Raw genomic sequence first — 7,795 nt, 5'->3', positions numbered from 1 at the left:
GGTTCTGTAGAAGGTGTCCAAGTCCTGGTGTAACAACAAGGATCACGTTGGCACATAGAAACACAAAGAAGTGTCACCTATTTAAATGAGGAAATGTTCTCCTTTTAAGAGAAGAAACAGGCTTTTCAAACACATTAGCAAGTCCTTTAGTGATGCCTAGAGACATCAGACAGCCACGAGGAGGAGACCACATGGGCCCAGACCTGAGCTGACATCCTTAGCATGACCCTACTATGTCAGTGGGAGCAGCAGGGCTGAACATGGGAGCTGAATTCCCCCAGTTCCTGCAGGAATTAGATCACTTTTTGGCCCTCATTAGCTCAAAGCTCCCAGGGGGATGAGGGGTGCTCTGCCTGGGTGCAGCCCTGCCGAGCTCTTGGCTCTCTCTGCCTTTGCAAGAGGACTAAATTGGGCACGTTGCTCACAACACACTCACTGATACCCCGTCAATAATCTTTGCAAGGTCTGTAGCTCGTTATGAAGAGAATATAGACTTGAATTAGGAGGCTGAACCCAATTAGGCTGCGCTGAATTGCAAGGCTGCACATCTTGAAGAGCCCATGAAAGCCCCATCCCCTTGGAGACGTCCAGTTTACACCCTGGATGCTTGCAAAGAGCAGATTTTCAAACCCTTGGATCATTTTTTACAGCAGTCCTCATTATCCCCATGCCAAATTCTGTCAATCATAACTGGCACTATAAAATAAATAAACCCCTTTACCCTACCCAAGGGGTTGGGAACCTTCTGGAGACCTGGCACCCAAGTGGCACCAGTGGGTGAACTCAGCACAAAAGCTCACTGCTATGAGAATAACAAAGCCTCCAGCAGCAAGCCCTGGTCTGTAACCCAGTGACATTATCCTCTGCCACATCTCCTGGGGGGTACAAGAGCAGCAGCACGTTGTGATGCTGCCCAACTCACACCAGCACTGCTCCTGCCCAGGCTGGCCCCAAAATACCTGCTGGTTTTTTAGAGAATGAGTGTTTGGGTTTGTTTTTTTTGAATTATTTTTATTTCTTTTTGGTGTGGGTTTTTGTTTTGGTGTGGTTGTTTTTTTTAAAACAAAAATTGTCCAAACAAACTTTGCTGGCCAAAGCAACTGCTTGATCCTTGGCAATTATCTCTATTCCAGGGGGAAAAGCTCAGGCCAGTCTGTACAGACACTGGAAGGAGCAGGCACTGGGAAAGATTTCATGTTTGATTTAAAGGAAACCTCATTTTACACGTTTTGAAAGCAAAAAGCTAAAGATTCAGTGTTCCCCTATAGCATCTGTGATACCAAGAACTCGTAACATGGGGAAAGCAATACCCTGCCCTTGCTACATACAAAATTTTAGCAACTCCAACACCATTTGACACACAACTGCTTCATAAAAGCATATAAAAATAAAGGACACTTATAAACCTCCCATCCATTGCCTACTGACAAATGTTTCACACAGCTGGATGCCAAAGATCATTTTCTGAACGTACTGTAATATTGCCATACTTCTCTCTAAAATTAAGTAGAGATCGGTTTTGGTATGGGCATTAAATGATAATTAATAAGTTTTAGTTTTCAGACAGCAAAAGGGCCCTGCAATCTCTTTTTCCCTTAAAAACAAACAAATAAATATAAGTGAGGGATGAAGACAACCCTTCCCCTGGTAACCAGACACAAAAAGCCACTGCACCCTCTGCTGGGCACTGCCCAGAGTCCTTCAGGCTCCAGACAAGCTGCACACATCCTATATCCTCTTGTAGAGGACAATATATGATGCATATATTGTCCCTGCATGAGCTGGACTCACCCCACTGCTCGTGGTGGGACACAGTCTACTCCTGAGGGGCAACAGGGCAAAACTGAGAGGCACCACCCAGCTGCTGAGCTGGATAACCATGGGCTGAGATGAAGCACGCTGGGTTTTCCATAGCAAGCCATCAATCCATGAGGACTTCAAGAGCCACAGGTCTCCCCCACTTCACAATACATCCAACTAAACCAAAGCTGCATGCCCAAGAAGGCCCTTGCAAACAAGGAATTTCTTATTAGAGCTGCAGGAGCAGGCAGACGACCTGCAGACACTTGATTGCTGCTTGGAAGGGGGAAAAAAAAGCTTCCCTAACCATAGTTTCATCAAAGCAAGAAATCCTCAGGAGGTTTTAAGGTTTTCATTAACCCCCACGCACCAATGGAAGGACAGGCTTAGCAGGAAAGACTTTTTTTTTTCTGAGAGAAACCCCCCAGGAAAGTTATGAGCAACCCAAGTGATAAAATAGAGGGGCTTTCAAACATCTTTTGAATGTTCATAGAATCCTTTTGGTTGGAAGAGACCTTTAAGATCATCAAGCCCAACCATTAACCCAGCATTAACTCACCCCTAACCCATGTCCCTCAGCACCACATCTAGACATCCTTAAAACCCCTCAAGGGATGAGGACTCCACCACTGCCCCTGGGCAGCCTGGGCCAGGGCTTGACAACTCTTTTGGGGAAGAAATTTTTCCTAATATCCAACCTAAACCTCCCCTGGTGCCACTTGAGGCTGGGGTTGATTCAAGCCAATCTTCTTCCTCCATGCCTGTACTCCTGTATTTCCACAGGCAGAGGAAGGGTGAGAGGCTTCATCATTACAAACACTTCAGCAAACAGTTAAATTTCCTGAATCAGGACCATAGACTTCAGGAGAGATTACTTGACCTAGAGTCAGCAACTTTTTCCACCAACACTAAAAATACCCTTGAGTGAGCTGTGGAAACAGGATAGTTTAAACACTTAGCAGTCCTGCAGGCTAGACAGTGGGTTATAATTATATGGTTTCCATTCAGAGCCCAGCCAAGGGGCCATGCCCACTTAGTCTTTATTTTAGCAAGGGCAGGGCTCTGCCAGCTCAAAGGTAACTGGGATAGGTGCTATCTGCTTTTGCCCATCAGCAAAACCAGCCTCAACTCCTGCACCTCATTTTCAAATCCAACAACAGCTCCTCTTAAAGAATAAATCTGCTGAACACAAAAGAGTGACAATCCCCACAACTGTTGCATCACTTCTTTTGATACTCATCTTCACGTGCTCCATCAGCAAAACCAGCCTCAACTCCTGCACCTCATTTTCAAATCCAACAACAGCTCCTCTTAAAGAATAAAAGAAAATCTGCTGAACACAAAAGGGTGACAATCCCCACAACTGTTGCATCCCTTCTTTTTATACTCATCCTCACGTGCTTTCCTATTTAAATATCCAATCTATTGCATTTCTAATGCCAAAGGGCTGAGAAGTTGTTTGTGGGCTGGTCCTGGAGGCTGAGGTACCTGGACATGGGAGATTTGGGATGTTGTGCCCCACAAAACGTGTTTTGGGCTTTTCAATTAAACTATCAGAGGTGAGATAAATGTCTCTCTTCCTTCATCCACATGAAGGCAAAGATGCTGGAGCACAACTTTGGATGGGAGGTGTGGGGACAGATGTTGACTGAAGGAAAAGCAAAGCAGCTTCTCCATTCCTGCCCACGAACCTCTGCCAGCAGCAGCCACCAGCTCAGCAGCTCATGTCAGAAAAAGAGCACGTAGAGGAGGCAAGGGACCCATCCTGCACCACACAGCCCGTCCTCAGCACACGGGCATGGCAGGGCTTGTGCATGAAAAGCAGAAAAAGAAAGAAAATAAGGATCAGAAGGCATCTGACCACAAGGCACAACACCAGTTCATCCCAGTGCCCATGGGCAGATGCTGATGAGCATCCTCATAAACCCCAGCACTGGGGCTGGGCTTCTGTTCATCAGAGGAGCAGCAGCACAGGTACCAAATACAGATATAAAATAGATCCCTAGATCTATATCTGGACACAGAGACATTTTGCCTCTGTCTATACAGAGAGAAGGACCCGGGGAGATGGGGGTGGGCAGGGCTGTGTTCCCCTGCTGTCCATCGGAGGGCAGTGGCAGCCCAGCCTTTTTCTCCATCCCCTCCACAGCCCAGTTCATAGAATCATGGAATGGTTTGAGTGGGAAGGGACCTTTAAAGATCATCTAATCCAAGCCTCCTGCAGGGAGCAGGGACATCTGCAACCAGAGCAGGTTGCTCAGAGCCCCATCTCCTCAACACCTTTATGCTGTGGAGGGGGAGTGCTGCCCTTCCCCAATATCTCAGGTGTCCAAAGCTGAGACCTGGTTGGGACCACGTTTCCACAGGCCTCTCCTGCGTGACCCCAGCTGTGCCAACGTGAGCTCTTCTTCAATAGCAACAAGGAAAATCATCCCAAAATACTCCCAACCCAGAAGAGCGTTGACAAGGCCATTGATGGAGAACATACAGAGTGACCATTACCCCAGGACATGAGGAGGGGACACCCCACCATGCTGATGGAGACCCAGGACCCCAAAGATATTTCTTTCTGCAAGAGCTCCACACAATAAACTGCAGCTTTGAAGCTAACAACCAAAGCTTACAGCCAGCCTGGTCTAGTGGAAGGTGTCCCTGCCTATGGCCAGGGGGGTTGGAACTCTTTAAGGTCTCTTCCAACTCAAACCACACGATGATTTTAGGAGTAATCCAGTTGGAGGCTGCATTTCAGGAACCCATTTCATGCTAACAACAAAAATGTTTCCTCTCAAAAAAAAAATCATTTCTTAAAAACACTCAACATTTTTTTTAAAAAAAAGGAATTAGTTTATTGCCAAAAAAAAGTCTAAGTTGTTATCAAAGCAGGGGAGGCAGATGAAACAGTTGCTCTTGGACACCAGAGAGCTCTCTAAAATGCCTTGTTCTTCCCATTTATTTGTTTTATAGCAGCATAATTAACAAAAACAATAAGTTGTTATCCCCACAGACAGCTTTCTAATTCAGGGCCTCTTTTATGCACTGGGCAGTCTCTAGGGAACATGGGCAACAGAACACAGCACAGCCAGAGGGAAAGTGTGCTGGCACATGGGATTATATCTGATCATCCCCTTGAATGGCTCATGTGTGGCATTTGCCTCCATCAAAAAGGAGAAGAAAACTAAGATGCTGATAATAGACATGGCAGCACCATGCCTTGGGGTTTCCTTCCCTTAATTTCATGTTAGAATTTAAACTAGAACCTTGCAAAACCTGGATATTTCCAAACCCTGACACTGAGGTAACCAAACTGCCCTTTCTCCTTCGCTGCAATCTCCCCAGACCAAGGGATCTCACTCTGTTTGAATCTGAAGGTCTTTTAAGCAACTTTATTAAATCCCAGCACGGTTACAAATTTGGATATTGCTTTTAGGGAGTTTGATGAGTTTGGGAGCTAGGATTTAATGGCATTGTCTTTTAAATTTAACCTTTTTCACGTTACATTGAATTTGATTGCACCGTGGTGCTTCCTTAGGTACATTTATCAATTTACTTACTCATTTTGCTGCTTCTTCACCCCTTTGTAAGCAAGACACCCACCCAGCTACCTCCCCACTGTTACTCCCACCCACAGCAGAGTGGGTACTCAGAAACCACCACAAAGCTGAAGCATTTCAGGGGGGTTGTGGGGTTTTTCCCCCCCTTTCCAGCCATACATGCTATCAAGGCTCTGCAGCTACTGCTAATGAGGATTGTCTTCCCCCACACACATTTTTCTCTCTACATTTTACTCCCAGCACCACGTGAGATGAAGAAAACCCCTTGTCCTGCCTCACTTACCTCCCACACGCTTTCCCCATCTCCTCCCCAGCAAAGGAACCTTCCCTTGCCTGCATCCCAAAGGCTCTGCCCTTGGCTTTGCTCCCCCCTGTCCTGCTTTAACTCCTCCACACACCAGCACTCAATGCAAAATTAAGCAACTGCCAATTGCTGCCACCTTCCTGCAACTGGGTTTTCTGCAAAGAAACAAGGAAACACCTTTGGCTACAGCAAGCAACGAGGGAAATAGGAAGGAATTGGTAGGATATGTGCATTGCTTCCATCCTTGGAATGTTGTTCAGACAGGGAACAAAGCTGTAACCCCATGAAATGCAGGGTGGTGGGCACAGAGAAGGCCAGGGAAGCATCCACTGCTCTTTCATAGCTGACACAATTAATATATTAATCACTCTTTACCTTCCTGATCTTTATCTCGGGGTATAATGGAAAATGTCAGCAAACAATTTAGTCGTTACCACGTTTAATCCACTCAATTAGCTCTGTAAAAACTTTTCAACTCAATTAGCAAAATCAAAGCAAAGCCAAAAAAAAAGGTGACAGAGGGAGGCAGAGAGCAATGCTTTGCAGACCTTTGAAGTCCTCCCATCCTCCAAACACCAGCAAGGCAGTAGTTTATTAAAAGACCCTGGAGTTAAACCAATATTACAACCTGGAAATCCAGATTTCCAAAAGGCTTTAGTCCAAATTTCCCAGTGTGACCCAAGAGTGGATGCACATGGGTCTCCATGGCCAAGTCTAGTGGTGAAACCACTAATTTAGTCCATGGGCAGAACTTAGATGTTGTGGCTGCTCTGGTGTGGGTCAGAGAAATATCAGGGATGAGCTGGTGGCCAAGAGCCCCAGCTGTTGGGTTTGGGGAGTACCCTTGAAGCTGGTGAGATTTCCTGTTGCATCTCACCATGGCACGTCCACCTCCACTGCACTCAGCTGAGCATCCAGCTTGAAACTCAGAAAGTATCTTCAGGACATTTAGTAGTAACAGAATTAGGAAAAACAAGCTCATTTTCTGAGTTTCTGAGGAAATGCACAGAATTACTTCCCTCGTTCTCTTCTCCTTGATCCTGATTGGGAGGTCTCTTAATAAAATTAGGAATTAACAAAATGAGCTTAAGAGAATGCAGTTTTATCTGCATTGCTTTAGCTGAGCCCTGGGCCAAGAAGCATTGCACAGAGAGCTATGTATGGTACCATCTCATACTCTGCCTAAATATATTGTTTCAAAGTGTTGGCTGGAGCTGAAACATCTCATGTGGTCCCCACCAGGCTACGAAGCCCACTCCAAACAGGCTTTGGCTGGGTTCAGGTGTTGGCTCAGGCCAAACCCAGATGTTACCCCATCACAGTTACAGTATGACAGATATAAATGATTTATTTGGATAACACTTTACTAGGAGAAGGGGAAGAAACCAAGAAGAAGGTGTCTTGATCATTTCTTTTCCCACGAAATAACAACTTCTCTCTGCAGCAGCCTCCACGGGCAGCTGAGGTTTCCATCTCCAGCAAAGAAGGGGTCTGAATCCTGTGCAGAAGAACTGCTCTGGCTTCTGTTTTGGGATTGTCACCCATCTAGTGCCATGAATAAGAGAAAGTGAGGGCTCAGACAACACCCTGCCCGAGAGTCCCACCCCAAAGCTGCATCTAACCTGAGCTCTCAGTCTTTCATTGCATGGAGAAACAAACCCATTGGTGGCTCCCAGCAGCACAGACTGGGCGGCCAAAGAGCTGAGAAGACAAACAACTTCCAGCTCCTGGCTGCAAACCAGGGCATCACATTCCCTCCCTTCCCAGAAACAACACTCGAGGTGGCCTTGTCCGTGCTCCAGGGTTCTCTTCTGCTTCCATTTCCTGTAATTTCACTCAGCCACAATATTATAGGGTTTAGAACATTTTCCATGCAGGCCCAGTGAAGATTGTAAACACGTGTCCCTCCTGCTGGGAAGGCTGAAGGCTCAGCAGCAGCAACATGGCAAGATCTGGGGTGCAATAATGAAGCTGGCAAATAAAATTGGGGTGTAAGGGTCTCATTTCACTGCCCAACCATTCTGAGGTTGGGTGTGATGCGTGGCACAGAGCTGGGCTCACCTGCCTGAACTTCCTTCCATGGTGGGCAGGCGAGGTCTCCATCTGCCCAGCTAGTTTTTTAAGTTCATTTGAACTCTTT

Source organism: Merops nubicus, unplaced genomic scaffold, assembly GCF_000691845.1.
Source record: "Merops nubicus isolate BGI_N331 unplaced genomic scaffold, ASM69184v1 scaffold3875, whole genome shotgun sequence".
NCBI lineage: Eukaryota > Metazoa > Chordata > Aves > Coraciiformes > Meropidae > Merops > Merops nubicus.
This window is presented reverse-complemented; position numbering follows the sequence as displayed.